The sequence below is a fragment of the Serinus canaria genome, chromosome W (assembly GCF_022539315.1).
Source record: "Serinus canaria isolate serCan28SL12 chromosome W, serCan2020, whole genome shotgun sequence".
Classification (NCBI taxonomy): domain Eukaryota; kingdom Metazoa; phylum Chordata; class Aves; order Passeriformes; family Fringillidae; genus Serinus; species Serinus canaria.
In genome coordinates this window covers 10,273,265-10,291,465 of record NC_066342.1, presented here as the reverse complement: position 1 = coordinate 10,291,465, position 18,201 = coordinate 10,273,265, and the positions used below count along the sequence as shown (strand labels likewise).

The 18,201-nt window shown below is 44.2% G+C and overlaps 1 protein-coding gene and 1 long non-coding RNA gene across 2 annotated transcripts in view; one reads left to right on the top strand and one right to left on the bottom strand.

Annotated features, from left to right (window-relative positions):
* Positions 1–8,339, bottom strand: part of LOC103824914 (spindlin-Z-like) — a 98,267-nt gene extending 89,928 nt beyond the window's left edge. The window contains 1 exon segment of the mRNA XM_050986447.1: positions 8,005–8,339. The gene's annotated coding sequence lies outside the window, so the exon portion shown is untranslated.
* A 181-nt stretch (positions 8,340–8,520) lies between these two features.
* Positions 8,521–17,975, top strand: LOC127060996 (uncharacterized). The gene is made up of 3 exons (XR_007780362.1): positions 8,521–8,826; positions 10,671–10,871; positions 13,554–17,975. It is a non-coding gene; the product is annotated as an uncharacterized LOC127060996 (long non-coding RNA).
* The last annotated feature ends 226 nt before the right edge of the window (positions 17,976–18,201 follow it).

The window sequence follows — 18,201 nt, the reverse complement described above, 5'->3', positions numbered from 1 at the left end:
TGGACCTGTCCCTGTGTACCACTGGAAAGAGTCTGGCTCCATCTTCATTACAGCCTCTCTTCAGGTATTTATAGATAATAGGATTCTACCTGAGCCTTCTTTTCTTCTGGCTTAACATTCCCAGCTCTCTCAGTCTTTCTTCAGATACAAGATGTTCTAGTCCCTTAATCATCTTAGTTACCCTTCACTGGGCTCAGTCCAGTATGTCCATATTTCTCTGGTACTCTGGAGCCCAGAACTGGACATGGTAGTCACACACAGAATCACTAGGTTGGAAGAAACCTTCAAGATCATTGAGTCCAACCCATGCCCTAACACCTCAACTAGACTATGGCACCAAGTGCCACATCCAATCTTTTTTTAAACACATCCAGGGATGGTGACTCCACTACCTCCACGGGTAGACCATTCCAGAACTTTATCCCTTATTCTGTAAAAAACTTTTTCCTAATATCCAACCTATATTTCCCTTGGCACAGCTTAAGACTGTGTCCTTTCATTCTGTCAGTTATTGCCTGGAGAAAGAGACCAACCCCCACCTGACTACAACCACCTTTCAGGAAGTTGTAGAGAGTGATGAGGTCACCTCTGTGTCTTCTTTTCTCCAAGCTAAACAACCCCAGCTTTCTCAGTTGTTCCTTATAGGGTGTCATGGTTTGAGCCTGGCGCAATGCCAGTGCCCCCATGAAAATACTCCTTCCCTGGTATTTACTGTGAGATGTGATCAGAGACAGAGGAGAGCAGGCTCCAGCTTAAGAATGAAAGGAAAAAAAACTTTATTAACCTAGGACTATAGAAGCCTCGCAGTGCTCCTCCACCCTTCTATCTCGCAGGGGCCTCCTCCCTTCTGTCCCAGGTCTGGCCTACCTCCTCCGGCCGCATGGCCTCCCCTCCCCCTCCTGGGCAGGGGAGGTCTATGCTCTTCCCCGAGCGAAAACCCAAGAGAGCTTTCCCCAAAAGTTCACAGCTTTTAACCCCCTGTGTTCTCAGAGGCGTATCCATGCTCTCAGTGGACAAACCAGGTGCCAATATTAAAATCTGAACACCTATTGGTTTGACCGCACCATCCCAAAAAAAACTCATTTCCTCTCAAACCACGACATAGGGCTTGTGTTCCAAGCTGCTGACCAGCCTTGTTGCCCTCCTCTGGACATGCTCAAGCGTCTCAACATCCCTCCTAAACCGAGGGGCGCAGAACTGGACAGAGTAGTCAAGGTGCAGCCTCACCAGTGCCAAGTATAGGGGAAGAAGGACCTCCCTGGTCCTGCTGGCCACGCTATTCTGATATAGGCCAGGATGCCACTGGCCTTGGCCACCAGGGCACACTGCTGGCTCATGTTCAGTCAGTTGTTGACCAGTACCCCCAAGGTCCCTTTCCACCTGGGCACTGTCCAGCCACACCATCCCCAGCCTATAGCATTGCAGGGGGTTATTGTGGCCAAAATGCAGGACTCAGCACTTGGACTTATTAAACTTCATCTTATTGAAATCCACCCATCCATCCAACCGTTTCAGGTCTCTCTGCAGAGCCCTCCTACCTTCCAACAGATTGACACACACTACCAGCTTAGTGTCGTCTTCAAATTTAGTAATGAAAGACTCAATACCCTTATCCATGTCGTCAATACAAATACTGAACAAAACCGGCCCCAGCACAGACCCCTGAGGGACACCACTGGTGACTGGCCGCCAACTGGATGCAGCACCATTCGCCACCACTCTCTGGGCCCAGCCATCCAGCCAGTTCTTAACCCAGCAAAGAGTGCTCCTGTCCAAGCCGTGGGCTGCCAGCTTTTCCAGGAGTATACTGTGTGCGACCTCACCAGTACTTAATATAAGGGAAGGATCACCTCCCTTGACCTGCTGGCAATACTTTGCCTAATGCAGCCAAGCATAACATCAGGCTTCTTTGCCACAAGGGCACATTGCTGGCTCATGTTCAACCTGGTGCTCACCAGGATCTCCAGGTCCTTTTCTGCAAAGCTGCTTTTCAGATGGGTGGTTCCCTGCATGTACTGGTACATGAAGTTGTTCCTCAGGGGCAGAACTTGACACTTCCCTTTGGCAATTTTCATGAGGTTTTTGTCAGCCCATTTCTCCAGCCTGCCCAGGTCCCTCTGAGTGGCAGCACAACCCTCTGGTATGTCACTCCCTCCCTTGCTGAGGGTACACTCTGCCCCATCCATCCAGGCCATTAATGAAGATGCTGAAAAGAACTGGATCCAGTATTGACCCCTGGGCTACACTACTAGCTACTGGCCTCCAACTAGACTTTGTGCTACTGATCACCACTCTCTGGGTCCAGCCATTCAGACAGCTTTAAATCCACTTCATCATCCTTTCCCTCTACAATATCTCCCCTCTGTTCTTTCTCCAACCCCATCACCACACACAAAAGTCTCTTTGATGGGGCAAGAGGTAGCTCAGGAAATTTGGGTCAGTGTGTGGTGGTTCCTGCACTGGTAGCAGTCCCTTTAGAGTCAGGCCTCTCAGCTCCTGCTCAGACTACCACTTGCTCCTGCTCTCTTCCTTTTCCAGCATGGTCTTCTGTCTCCTCTTTCTTCTCTGCCGCTGTTATTTCTTCCTTTTTTTTCAGCATTTACCACCCTTCCTTGCTTTATTCTCACAGAGGCACCACAAAGGTTACTGATTGGCTCATCTTTGACCTGCAATGGGATTCCTGATGAGCTGTCTAGAGCCAACTCTAACCAGTACAGGGCAGTCCACAAATTTCTCCCACAGAGGTCACTCATTGAAGCCATATTCTGGTCTCCCCCCATACCCCAACCTGGCCAATTATACCCAATTAAAAAAATGTCACAAGAGAACTAATCTAGAACATGCTTTCTTCTATGCTGCTGGAAAATTTCAGATTTAAAAATCTCAACAGTAAGCTTGAAATTATACAGTACAGTTACCTTTTTTGAACACATTAGGGAAGAATTTTTAATAAAGAAAATACATTCTAAACTAGGAAACTGTGTTGTGAAAATTATTATTTGATCTTAACATATCAGACTGGAAATCTGATATTTGATATGTCTTTCAGTCATGCTTCTTGGAGTAAGAAGTCATTATCTAGTAAAGTTCATTTTTACACTTAAATGTGATCAATACAGGTTCAGAAAAAAAGAAAAAAAGTAATTGATATTTTTGAAAGGGGGTGTCCTGGGGTGACTTTATAATGCTTGTATCCCCATTCGTCTGTTTAGCCCAGAAATAAGTTTTGCACCTTTAAAACTAGTTCTGAGAGCAAAGGGGGGGAGAGAAGAAGCACAGTTTGTTTTCAGAAACTGCACTTGCTCCCTGGCATCCTTCTCCTGGAATGTGCTATCTGCAGCACAGACAGCAAGAGAGAGCTCTCCTTTGCCTTCAGTTAGTTTTTAGCTAGCTGAGGCAGAGAAGTTCCCTAGACTGCGGTTTTTCTTTTCTCTTAGAACTGTTTAAACCTGCTCTGGACTGAACACCCAGAAGAGCACCAAGAGCTCACACCTGTGGCCCACCGGGCCAGGCCTGGGCCACAGCATTTCTGGCACAGGAGGGACTGATAAGAGACTGAGTGAGCCAAGCTACAACACATGAAGGGGACTTTCTGAGTTTATCATCTCTTTGAATTGGCAAGAGGTTTTATTGTTTAATATTGTTCTTTTTTTTTTTTTTTTTTTTTTTTTGTGCTGGTGAATGCTTTGCCAGTTAAATAAACAGGGTTTTTTCCTCTTTTCTCCAAGGAAATCTTTTTTCCCAAACCAGTTGAGGGAGGGGCCACTTGGATTTGCTTTCTAGAGGCATCGCAATTTGGAGGTTTTTCCTCACAAATTTGCCCTAAACCAGGACAGGGGGTCAACTTAAGGTGTAGATAGGTGAAGGCATTTTTCAGAAATCAGCATAAACACAGCTTGGTATGCTTTAGATCAAGTAGATATTTACTCTTGTTAGATATTTACTGTTGGAGTGGCTACCTAGAATAGAGGCTAGACAGAGTTAAAAGAATAAAGTAGGTCTTTATATAAGGCCTTTAATAGATACACCTTGGGCAGTGCAAAAGCCTTGCAGAGACTACACCCAAGATGGACGATGGTCACGAGTTTCACAGATGGATATAAGTTTGGTCTATTTGCATATCAGAGGTTAGTTGTCCAATTATAGCTTCAGGTAATGAAGTCATATTCCCCTGGTTTGCTTCCCCCCATTCATTTTTTTAAATCTTTTCAGGGCCTGAGGCAGATAGTGTCCTTTGTTCTCAGGCCTGGAAGGATTGTTTTGTCTGACCAAAATGTGAAGAGAGCTTACTAACACTGTATATGGAGTTCAGAGTTATACACTAATGTAGTACAGGATCTGAAAAATATAAAAGCTAAGACTTAAGCCATCATTTCCCCCTTTAGAGGCTTGACAAGGCCTCTACCTTGTTGAGTCTCAATACTAAACATCCACTAGCAGTATGCATTTAACAACAGTATATATCTAACAACAGTAAACCCCATCTTGGGTGTAGTCTCTGCAAGGCTTTTGCACTGTCCAAGGTGTCTCTATTGAAGGCCTTTGATAAATACCTACTTTATTCTTTTAACTCTGTCTAGCCTCTGTTCTAGGTAGCTACTCCAAGGCATCAAGTGAACACTACTGAAAATGTCAAGCTTACTTCTTCATTTTAGAAGTGACTGGCAACATCTGGGCAAAGCAATATCACCTTAAGAAGCAGTGGTAGACATCAGTTTGCTAAGTAAGGTTATACTTTACAACCTAGTCATCATAGTAATCTTAAAACAGAATAGTTACCCATGTTCACTATATTCATTACTTGTTCTGACCTAATAGTAATGTGGGGAAAATAAAAAACCCACCAAGCAATACAGTGGGTAGAATTAAAAAGCCTTTGAGGTACACATTCAGAGGGAATTATCATCTTAATAGGCTAGACACAAAGCTACATCGGGAACTTGGTATTCAGGACTACCTCTGAACCACTAGAAAGACTGAAAACAGAAGGATGAGAGATCAACCAGTGACCTTAAACATTAACAATATATTTTATTAGTGCACTTTTATCCTAAAGCATTTCCAAACCTGCAGATACAAGCAGTCTTAAACTTGAGCAAACAGATAGGCTCCCCAGAACTCTGACACAAAATCAAACAAACCAAAACCTCCAGAAAGGAACGTTAAGACTAGCCAGGTTATCACACCACTGATCACTCCCAGAAAATGGAACTGCAGGGACTGAATCCAAAGCACTTCAATTAAAGTAGCGGGCACTGTTAATACAAGGGGACTATCAGCTACAACATGGTCAAAGAATAGGAAAACATTCTCCTCAACCTCTCAAATAGTCAAATAAATACACCTCCTACATTTCTGCATGTCATCACCAAATTCACATTTTAGATTAAAAGAGAAAGTTAAATCCAACCACTGTCACATAAAAAAAGTAATAAGTACTGTATATTATTCAATGAAATAATTTCACCATTACTTGAAAATTACTTTAGCATTGCCAGGCCCATTTTACACTGTTCATAGATAAAATACAAATTAGTTAACTAATATTTTGATTAGTTAATGATAGAGTAAATGAGTGCAGCAAAAATTCACCAACATATCAAGTTACAGACTTTTGCTCAGACTTTTCCACCTAGAAATATTACAATTGGCTTGGGAGCCATGACATGAATACATATTTCAAAATGCAATTTGGATTACTCCACTTAAGTTTTACATTGCGGTAAACTCAATCCTATAATTTATAGTCTTCTCCAGTTAAACAACACTTGTTAATGGGGAGGGAAAAAGCAGGAGAGAAAAAAATTAAAGAATGTATTACTATATGATACTTAATTCTAGCATTAAAATGCAGTAACTACTTCTAAGTCAATAAGAATTATGATTATGCTATACCAGTGCTCCTCCACTAGAAGCTTCTAAAGCAAAATAAAAAAAAAAAAAAAGTTAGGACATTACTTTAGGGCACTGCTCTGATAGAAGCCATGGCTATCAATGTGGTTATACTTTGAATAAAGACTGTGTTTTTAAATATAATTTTTGAAAATGAAACATTGACTATGAGTTACAGTTACACATATTTAGAAAGCAATAGAAAGCATCACATCCTTTGCACCTTGGGTACTCATCCTTACAACCTAGATATGCTGTTCCCCAGCAGATCATTTTAGGTATGCCCAAGAAATTAAAATGTTATTTTGGCTTTATGTCATTAAAAAACCCCAACCACCCAATAAAATATTTGTTATTTTCTTTGAAGTCAGAAGAGGGTACTCTGAATAAATGAGGTTGGTAGGTGCTGAACTGAACATTTGTCTTGTGTTAAAAGTCAGAAATATGCTGTTGTGTAGCTCAGTATCGCACTTCAGTTCACAATGCCGCGCCTTTTACCTTTTTAAGAAAAAATGCTCCTATTAAGAACAAAAACAACACACTTCTGTTTATACTATTGTCATCACAGGGGCAAATAATTCTGTGAGAGAAAACTAGCAACACAAAGAGACCTGGCAAGTGTTAATTTCAGTTTCATATCCCGTGATCTGTGAGCTATTTAAGATACTGACAAGGAGATACAGAGAAAGCCAAGAAAACCTATGGTGTGTTTTTTTCAGTACACAATGCCTATTCTAACATAAGTAGCTCAGGGTTTTTTAATATGACTGTGCCAAGGTAATACCTTATACTGAGCTATATCCCAAAATGAAAGAAATTACTAGATCATTTTTGCAAGAATAATACAGTATTTCATCTCTGCCAGCACTTTAGTGCACCAGCCCCCTCCCACCAACGAGATACGCGCATTCCAACCGAGCCTCTTTCAGCAGGGCTCAGCCAATTCTCGCCCTCCCTCCAGGCCTTGCTAGGTTCCCAAACCCCCTCGAATTTTAGGTTTGGATTTTATTGTAAAAGGCAAAACGAAAGGAGAAAGACTCCAAAGTGACGATCCTTACCCTTGAAATCCCGCCATGGGCGCAATAAGGAGGGTGATTTTTTTTTTTTAATGGGAGATGAATGAGAAGAAACAAAAGACTAAATGGAGAAGAGGCTAAGCAGTGGAGACAGAGGGAGAAAGAGGAGAGCCCGTTGAAGGAGCAGGGCGAACGTCAGCCATGTTGTGTGTGTTAGTCCAGTATTTACAAACCTGCAGCTGCAGCAGCGTTTTGAGTCTGGAAGAGAGGGGAAAGAAGGGAGGGGAAAAGAAAGGAGAGGAGGGAGGAGAGAGAGGGAATCGAGGGAGGAGGGGAAAGCGGCGACAGCAGCAGACAAAGGAACCCAGAAAAGCGCGAGCAAAGCGCAGGCATACGTCCACACACCCTGGGTGTCCCGGACAGCAGCGGTGGCGTGTGCAACTCCAGTGCTGCCAGCCCGACGCGTTAGCAACTTTTTCAACTCCAGCCTTTGGCTACTGAGGCTCGGCCGAGCCCGGCCACCACCCTCACATCCCCTTCACCACATTTTCTCATGAGGGGAGCCAATAGAGGACAGGTCAGAGACGTACCTGTCTCCCTCAACGTGCACTATCGACAAAGAGGCTTATCTGCTAGGAGCCCCTTAGCGGGCCCCAGCCCGCAGTACAATAGATCCACAGAGAGGAAGGGGGAATGTGCAGCTGCGACCCCTTCTCTCCAGCAACGGACGCGATGTGGGCGGGGTAGATACCGGGAGGGGCCATGCCAAATGAGAGCAGCAGTCCCCCGGAGCCCATTAGAGTGGTGGTTGCCAAGGAGTCGGGGCACTATGTGGGAAGAGAGTCTGAAGACCCCCACTCTCGCCCACCTCCCGCGGCTTTTAGGCGGGCTGCTGAAGCAGACAGTGAAGAAGAAACGGTTAACAGAGACGGAACACCGCAAGTATATAAATAACGTCTGCTGCAGGGAAGGAGGAGGGGAGGGAAAGCTACAAACCGCGGGTCCGAGCTCGTTCCACAGCGACTCCCTCCGGTTCTACCCGGTCCTAGGCTGTGCTTTCCTTTCCCTTCCCCCTTCCCCCGCATTCACTACTCACCTGCTGGGGGGATGGGCGCCTGGGAGTGCCAGGAGGATAGTCTAGAAGTGTTAGCACTGCAGCCGCAGCAGTCCTCCTGTCTTACTAGGCCACCCAGATTCTCTGCGGCAGCAGTATGGGGAGCTGCTCCCCTTGTTTCGTTTGTCCCACTCCGCAGTCAACACTGCTGCCTCCAATTCGCCTCTGCTACATTTGGATCCTCCTCTCCGTACACGAACTCTACGACCAGGATGGAGGCCTCCTCACTTTCCTGCCAAATAGTGAGCTAGCCGCATCGAGACATTCAAAACACGGGACCGGACACCGCCCTCTTCCCCTCCACCAACACGCAGGCGCACTGCAAATTCCGAACTGCGACAGGAGCGCAGGAAGCAATCCTCCGCCTAGTCCACCGCTACTCCGTACCGCGCAGGCGCTTCTTTTCCTTCACTGCCGTCTCTCGGCGCTCCATCGAAGAGAGTGGCGTCGTAGCGGAGAGTGGTGTGGCCTTGTCCCCAGTTGGCTGTCTGTTAGCCCTTCTCCAAACTCAGGCCACTAGGCCCTGGAGCAGTGAATGTCTGTCTTTCCCCTCCCATCCACCCACCCACCGCGGTGGAGCTAGTGCTGCCTCGTAAAGTGGCCACAGTGCTTTATGGCAGCGGTACCGTTTCCTTAAACAGGCCTTGAGAGCCAGTGGCTGCACACTGCCCTCTCACCGTCATAGGAAAGAAAATGTGTAAACCATCATAAAAAAGAAAAATCAGCTATGGATATACTGTGTTACAAATTTGGCCTGTGACGACTGAGGAGAGAGGCTAGGATGCAAAGTATAGAATTACAAAGGTATGTATTTATTCAAGTGCATGAGATGTCTCAGCCAAACAAGGGATTTTTAGGGGGTTTATACCTTATTCTACAAGGGTATGATATGAATAATCCACCTACTAATACAGATTTCTAATTGTCTTATCATAAACGTGGTATACATAGCAACATATGTTAAAAGCATATATTTTGTAGGAGTGCAGTATAATTGTCAGCATCCTTGTGATTTGTCTGTTAATCCAGATGTTTCCATCATTAACTTTTGCAATTTTTTTAGGCATCAACTATTTATGTTTCTCTTAGGTATGGATCCTTCAGATAAGAAACTTCTGTTCTTGCAAAAATTAATTTCGTTGATCACTTGCCCTTTGTAGGAATCTTGGGTCTCCAGATAATGATTCAGCAATTATACACTAATAATGTTCTTGGCACCTATTGACTGTGTGGTCTCAATAATTGATATCATGCCTACTAGAAATGAAAATAATGATTTGACCATATGCCTTGGGACCTTCAAAGCCAGTAAGGTGGGGAGAAGTCAGCATGGTGCCCAAAAATCTGGAGGCCAATAGGGAAGGGGAGAAATCTGCATAGTGTTATGGACCTTCAAGACCTTGAGGAGGCAAAAAGGGACCAATACATGACCAGCTCAGTCACAGAGAATGGCCATTTACCTTATAAAATGGCATTAGTTATGCTAATCATAATACCAGAGATCAGGAGTAGGAAGTACCGGTTGCAGCTGTACATAAGCTTCCTAGCCTTTTTGGATGCTTTGAGGTGCCACCTAGTTTGATTAGAAATAAAATGGCTGAACTCTTACAGAAGCTTTGACTGCTATTAAGTAGCTTTGTGTGAGAACCAGGTTCCCTCTGGTCCCAGAAAATTTTGCTTTCTTGATATCCTTCCAAACTAAAGAGAAACAGCCTTAACTGATGAAAAAAAAACCCTTAGCCCTTTTGATTTGATGGTAGAATCAAGAACCCTCAGAAATCAAGTGGCTAGATGTTTGCTTGATCTGAATTTGAAGGAGGAATGATGTCTGGAATCTTATCTTAATATCTTTAAATGCAAATACTACTTTTGCTTTAATGTAACTTTAAATATGCAATTATCTATTTGAGATAACTATCTGGCTATCTGTCTAATTTGTCTTTTTCAAGCAAGCTACTGTAGAGTTATCACAGGAATTATTTAAAGTCAACAGAAACAGAAGCCTCCTTCTAATGTGTTTCCTTTCTGACATGGTTACAACTGATTAAATTTAATATGCCAGCAGGAACCAACCTATCTTTTAGCAACTTGAATAAAAGAGAAATAATTTTCAAATTCAGGTAATATAAATTAAATAAATAGAATAGTTCCAGTTGGAAGTGAGAGGAATGAGAAGGAGGTGTCTTTACCAACAAACTGTAGGCCTGATGGTAGATAAGGCCAGATACAGAGAGGTCAATGAAGCAATGGGGGGAACCATAAATTCCATAGGAATTCCACTAATTGACACAGACTGTTACCCACTCAAGACTGTGCTAAATCTCTAGATTTAGAGAAAAAGAACAGTGACACAAGGAAAAAGAAAAAGGGGGGGAGTACACATTAGAAAGGGGGTGTATTGGTTGATTTGGAAAGTTTGTACCTCTCAAGTACCTCAGCCAATGGGGAAGGAGAGAGGGAAATGTGGCTGGGAAATTAGGATAAAAAGGAGGCTGCGTCCTCTAACAGTTTGAGAGACCCCATGGGAAATGCCATTGACCTCTCCCTTTATTCGAATAAAGTTACTTGGCTCCTCTGTCCCCTTTTTAGACATAAACCTCTGGTGTTTGTGGAGTAATTTTCCTGACAATTTGTGGGATCTTGTCCAGGATATTTCCATCATCCAGGGGCAGCAGGAAGCAAGTGAAGCTGGAGGCTCGCCTCACCCACACTGGGTGATCAGCTCCCCTTGATGGTGGCCGGCACCAGGCAATTGATTGGGTTCCCAGGACTGTCCAGGAAACAGATGAGTGTCAGACCAGGGGGGTCCGTGAAGAGTCTACAGGGAAGGACCACTGAAAATCTCACTGGTGAGTAAAATGGGATCTTCAGGGAGTCAACCTGGGAGGGCACCCATGGAGGGTAGCACAGGTAAACCTGAGAGGGCACCCATGGAGGTAGCAAAGGTAAAGCTGGGAAGGGGCCCCAGCAGAAGGGATGACAATCCCAAAATATCTCCAAAGAATCCCTTGGAAGAATGTGGAGTTGGTTTACACATTGTTCCAGAAGTAAAGACATGGATGCCCAAAGGAGGCAATAAGGAAAAGTTGAGAAAGGGTCTTGACAATCCATGCCCAGGGGGAGCAATAAGGGGAGTCAAGAAGGAGTCTTGACAACAGGAGATGGACAAATAGTGTTGATATGTTGAGAAAAGATTAGTTGAAGGGGAATGTAGAGAGATATGTTTGAGGCACGGAGCAGCAAGACTGGACATGGAAGTGCGGGACCGGGAGCACGGATTGGGGGGGACCTGTGGGGGCTGTGGGGCACCTGGAGCTCAGCACCAGGCAGTGCCTGACCCCATCACCCCTGGGGCAGGGGTGGCAGTGGCTGCCAGCCCCCATGAGGCTGCGGGACACCCCAGCTGCTTGTGGTGCTGCCAGCTGTGCCCACTAGGAGCGCCAGGGGGGAGGAGCCATTTGGACACTGCGACAGGACAGGGACCGGCTCTGGTATGCAGTGTGTGATCAAGAGAGTGAGCACAAGGAGGAGGAGGAAGATCTATCTGGGAAATGCAGATTGTATGTGGAAGGATAAGGATTTTTTTTTTAAGGATTTTGTTTGGTTCACTGGAAAAATGAGTGGGTTTGAGCTGTGGGAAAATGAGTAGCCGCAGGCAGTAGCAGGGGGGACTAGAGGAAGAACAGAATAAGTCCCTGGATGAACTGGTTACAAAGATACAGCAAGTTGTCTTGGTTTGGGAAAGACAGGTGCCTGCTAAGGAAGGCAGGAGCCTCCCCTGAAATCTGAAATGAAGAAAATGAACCCCCCCCCGAATTACTATAAATTTTAAATTAAGGGGCTCTCAGGCAACAAAAATTATGGGAGCAGGAAATAACAGTTCTTTAATAGGGAAGAAAATAAAAGGATAAAACAAACAATGCAGTAAACTAAAACAATACTGACAGAGTCAGAACTCAACCTGACACCCTGTTGGTCAGGGTGTTGGTAGCAGTCCAATTGGAAATGTGGCTGCAGTCCTCCTGGAGTGTCAGGTGTGGTTCTGCTGGAGAAGGGATCCTGTAGAAAAAGGGTGCAGTCTTCCTCTGACAGTTCAGTGGAAGAAGAGACAGCTGCTGTTCCTCTAGGAAATCCAGTGGAGAAGCTGTGCTGGTATTCCAGAATCTCCAGATTATATCTGGGTAGGAATGCTTGGCTTCTCCTTCTGGGTGGAGCATCTCACAATGGTATGCTATAGTTCTTATCAGTCATGCAGTGACATTCAATAGCCTGTTATCAGCAGATGTCCCCTCCTGAGAGAGGAGTGATTGTGATCACTCAGAGAGAGATAAGGAAAACTGCCCACTTGACAAAAGACAACTGCCATACAGATGGTAATAGAATACATCTTGCCTTGCAGTCTTGAACACAAGTGTATATAAGAAGGGATGAGGAAAAAGCAAAGGTGATATAGCAGAGTTTTTACAGCCCCAGAGGGATAAACCGCATAACCCAAAAGGTCCCCTGGGATAGAAGAGACAGGGTTGGCCACAAGCAAGTGGCAGAAGCATTCCCTCCTCAGCAGGGGAGAGCCAACCCAGACATCGGTTGGGGAGAAATCAGTGTGCTATCTGCAGGGCAGAGGGACACTGGAAGCAAGAATGCCTGCAGCAACAATTGGATCCTCAGGAGGAAGAAGTCCAGAGGATAATAGAGATAGATTTTAGGGGTGTCAGGGGCTCCCATTATACCAGGGAGCCACCACACTGGAGCCCTTGCTAACTTTTAAGGTGGGTCCAGATTGAGAGGAGCTGTGTTTCCTGGTAGACACAGGGGCCTCTCAATCCACCTTGAATTTTATCCCTAGGAGGGGAAAATTGTCAAAAAGATCTTTGATTATTCAAGGGGTGAGTGGGAAGGATGAATGAGTGCATTTTGTTCAACCCCTATTAATAGATGTGGGAAACAGGTTTGAAATGCATGAATTCCTGTTTGTTCCTAATTGTGATTGTAATTTACTGGGAAGGGATTTGATGGCTTAAGTGGGAATGCAAATTAGTATTGTGAAAAATGATACAGAGCCTAACACTGGTAACTTTGTGTAAAATGTCTGAGAAGGTTTATGCTGAAATAAACCCAGAAATGTGAGTGGCCCCAGGGAAATACGGAAGATTTGATATAGAGCCTCTCCAAATTACTTTGAAGCAACCAGGACAAGTGGTGTCTAAAAAGCAATATCCTATTTCAAGGGAAGGAAGGAGTTACAGCCTGTCATTGAGTCCCTGCTAAAGGCAGGTCTTTTGGAATCATGGATGTCTCCCTATAACGCTCCTATCCTGCTGGTTAAGAAACAGGATGGAACCTACAGAATGGTGCAGGATCTAAGAATAATAAATGAAATTGTCAAACCAAGGCATCCCACAGTTCTGAATCCCTATACCATCCTGAATCAGATTCCTTCTTCACATCAGTATTATTCAGTACTGGATTTAAAGGATGCTTTCTCGGGGTATCCAATTACCGAGGACAGTAAACAGTATTTTGCCTTTCAGTGGGAGCAGGAGGAAGTAGAGAAGATGGTAAAACAACAATTGACATGGACAGTCCCTCCACAGGTATTTACAAAGTCACGGGTTTTGTGTGGGCAAGCCCTGCAGAAAATATTAAGAGAGTTTACTCCACCCTCAAGAGTTAGGTTGTTGCAGTACGTGGATGATTTGCTTTTATCAGGGGAACAGGAAAAGGTGGTTGAAGAGGCTACTGTGAAGCTGCTTAATTTTCTTGCTAAAAAGGGACTTAGAATGTCTGAAAAGAAGGAGCAGTTGGTAGAGAAAAAGGCTAAATATTTGGGACACATTTTGACTGGAGGGTTGCGGTGTATTGATCCAGACAGAATACAAGGGATCTTACAAGTACCATTACCCCAGACAAAGAAGAAGTTATGGCAGTTTTTAAAGTTAGTAGGGCATTGCAGAGCATGGACTGAGAATTTTTCTGTTTAACCAGACCTTTATATGAATTTTTAACCCAAGAGAGTCCTAATGTTGTGGCATGGACACCAGAAGGAGAGAAAAGCTTTAGAAAATTAAAAGACAAATTGGTTAATGCCCCAGTCTTAGCTCTTCCAGACTCAGAAAAGGAATTTGAATTATATGTGGATGTTAAACAAGGCCATTCTTAAGGAATTTTGGTACAAGAGCATGGGGAAACACAGCGGCCTGTTGCTTATTTTTCTAAGCTCTTAGACTCAGCATCCAGAGGCTGGCCTCACTGTCTGCAGAACTGTGCAACCAGAGCCTTGATGGTAACTTGAGTCCCAAAAACTGACAGTAGGAGGATATCTGATTGTTCAAGTTTCACATCAAGTTAAAGTGTTGTTAACTGAAAGAGCCTCTAAGTGGATGACCAGTGCTCACTTATTACAGTATGACTCTTGTTTAATGGAACAGGAGGACTTAGAATTGAAAAGTGGGAAGGGTTTAACACAGCCTCTGTGAATGGCCCTGAAGAAGGGGCTGGGAAGAATCACATGACTGCATTCAAGTGATAGATCTCCAGACCCGGGCTAGGGAACATTTACGAGACACTTCCTGGCCTGAGGGAGAAAATGTGTTTATGGATGGGTCTTCAGGGATGGTAGGAAGGGAAGCTATTTACAGGATACGCTATCATTAATGGAAAGGAATTAAAGGAAGGAGGTAGATTTCTACCCACATGGTCAGCTCAGACAGTGGACCTGTATGCACTTGTAAGGGCCTGTGAATTATATCAGGACAAGATACTGAATATTTTTACTGATTCTAAATATGCATATGGGGTGATACATGCATTTGGGAAATTATGGGAAGAAAGAGGTTTATTAACCTGCAGAGGAAAATTGTTAGCTCATGAGAGCTTAATTTCTCACCTATTGGAAGTGGTGAATTTACCAAAAGGGGTGGCAATAATACATGTTAGGGAACACCAGGCAGGGTGGTCAGAAGAGGCAATAGGTAACTGACTGGCTGCTGAAGAAGCTTGGAAAGCTGCACTGTTGCCAGAAATCTCTTAATAGCCTCCCTTTGCTCCTAGTAACCCCATCCTTGCCAGAGAAACTGTCCCTTCCATCAGAGGAGGTTGAGATAATTAAAAAGAGTGAGGCAGAGTAAAGAGGGTATCCTAGGGTGACTTTATGATGCTTGTATCCCCATTCGTCTGTTTAGCCCAGAAATAAGTTTTGCACCGTTAAAACTAGTTCTGAGAGCAAAGGGGGGGAAAGAAGAAGCACAGTTTGTTTTCAGAAACTGCACTCACTCCTCCACGTTCTGGCTGATGGATTGTGTTGTCTGCAGCACGGACGGATGACGGGACAGAGCTCTCCTTTGCTTTTAGTTAGTTTTTAGCTAGCTGAGGCAGAGAAGTTCCCTAGACTATGGTTATTCTTTTCTCTTAGAACTGTTTAAACCTGCTCTAGACTGAACACCCAGAAGAGCACTGGCAGCTCACACCTATAGCCCACTGGGGCCAGGCCTGGGCCGAGGCATTTCCAGTGCCAGAGAGACTGATAACAGACTTAGTGAGCCAAACTACAGCCCACAAAAGGGACTTTCTGAGTTTGTCATCTGTTTTGGAGCAGCAAAAGGTTTTATTGGTTAATATTGTTAAATTTTTTTTTTGTGCTGGTAAATGCTTTGCCTACTAAAGAAACAGTTTTTTCCACTTTTCTCCAAGGAAATATTTTCCCGAAGCAGTTAAGGGAGGGGGCGCTTAAATCTGCTTTTTAGAGGAACCCCTTTGGAGGTTTTCTCCCAAATTTGCCCTAAATCAGGACAAATACATTTTTTGGCACCTAACACGTGGCTTGAGAAAACAGAAAAAAGCTATACTGGTTACATTTTAGTTGTACTTATTCTGTATTGAGATAAAGCAGTCAATAGCCATGTTACTTGAATTCATAATGGTTCTCTGGGTAGGGGCCTTTATGTGTTTCTGGTCCCTAAGCTTTTTTGAGGTTTTAATACCTTTCTGGTCCCTAGGCCTATTTTCTTATCCAGAAATAACCCAAATATTATCCCTAACACATAGCTTTTACAGTAGAGGGGCATGGATTAGAATAGCTATTGTGCTGAGCTCAGTGATAATGATTTATAGGGAGTTTACAAACATACTAGAGTCTATTCAAGATACGTATAGTTTATAGTTTCTTCATCCTACCCTACAACCTAGTTCCAATAACATGTTTTGGGCATTTATTAGTAACTGTGCCAAATTTGTTAGAGGAAGAGCAGGGGATGAGGCTTTTCAGCCTTTTCTTTCCTTCTTCTCCTTTAAATCTGTTAAGTCACTTTTTGAGAATGTTCAATTTCCCCTAAATATTGAAGAGACCACCTTCCTAGTATTTAATCTAGTAAGCTTCCTCTATACAATCTGCAGCTTCTCTAGAATGAGGGCTGAGATATGCAGAGGAGCTGATGAGACCCCTGACCCAAAAGTAAACCCAAGTGTGGAAAATGCTGAGTAGTGTGGAGAATGGGAGGATATGGACCAAACCCTAAAAGAATTTTCTGACCCCATAGCCTGGGATTTTCCATGTGAACAAATTCAGAACCCAGCTGAGGCAGGGAAATACTTGAAAGAGAAATGCCATGATGACTCTAAGGAAAAAAAGATCATTGCAATAAGCTAAGCCCTAGCATACGATTATCGCACGCTGCTAGATACTATAGGGCAGCAAATAAAAGCACGGGGGCAGGGAGATCAATCAGCAGCTACCCCAGTCACTCAGGCTGCAGCCAACACCCCAGCTACTCAGGTTGTAGCTAAACCAGATGGTGAGCTTCAACCAATGGCTATTGCTCCTACCACGAGAGGTGGAAAACACACAAGCAAAACTGATCGGCCAATAGACGACAATGATCCGGGGGAAGGACCCTCAAAACCAATTACTGACACAAAATTGGAAGTCACTACTGAGTCCTTTTCCCTAAAAGACCTTAGTAGCCTAGGAAAAAATTACACTCGACGACCTGATGAATCTATAGTTGGTTAGTCCGTCTTTAGCGTGCTGCAGGTGAGGCTACAATTCTGGACGGTACTGAAGCAAGGCATTTGGGATCCCTGTCACATGATCCAGTTATCGACCAAGGAATGATGAGCGGGGCTAACCCTCACAGTCTCTGGGCACAGGTCCTGGGACGTGTGGCACAAAGATATCCATGTGCAGATGATCTCTGTATGCAGCAAACCCAAGAGAAGACCATAGAACAAAATATTCAACGCTTGAGAAAAATGGCAGTAGCAGAGATTGTCTTCTCAGATAACGTAAACACTAGGAATCCAGACTTGGTACCATGTACATCCGAGATGTAGCGAAAACTTCTATGACTTAAGCCACAAAAATATGCTTCTGTTTTTATGGGGTTCGGCTGTCCGTCTCTGCTCCCACACACGCGTAGGATGGTTCTTTTGCATGCTGGGCTTCAAAGGACGAGTCTGGACTCTAGCTTTTTGGTTCTTCAGAATTATTTATTATTTCTTATCTACAAAGTTCTTTCTCTGTCTGGCCGGGATCTGACCAGCAAGGCAGCCAAAGGCACTCTGACCGCCCATGAGGCAGTTGCGTCTTTTTATAGTAAAAACTACATATATCATATTTACCTTTCATTCCCAATACCTATCACCCTTATTACCAAGTGCACCTTCACCATAGACCAATTCACAAGTGCCAACATCACACGGAAGATGGATGACAAGAAGAAGAAGAACCTTGTGACACGCCCTGTTCCCTCCATCTTGTCTCCATTACCCCCCGTACCAAAACCCTAAAATCTGTGCTTCACTCTATAAATATGTCTTCCCTGCACCCTTCACACCTGAGTGATTCTCACAGGTTTCATTTCCTCATACACAGGTGGCAAATCCCTAGAAGGATCAAAATCAAGCCACCAAGTGCTTCTGGCAACATTCCAAGATCTCCGAACCCCCCACCCCCCCCCCCCCCCTTCCCCGCCAGGGGTTCTCTCGGTAGCTCTGGACATCTGGAGTGATGTGCTGAGTTCCCACATGTTTTAGCAATAATAAAGCAAGATGACAAGACAGAGACTGTGCTTAATATGGCCAAGAAGCTCTGAGCATATGCAGATACCGTGCATGGCCCAACACATACAAAAATTGGAATTCTATAAACACGTCTACAGAAATTAGAAAGTAAGATAAAAGAAA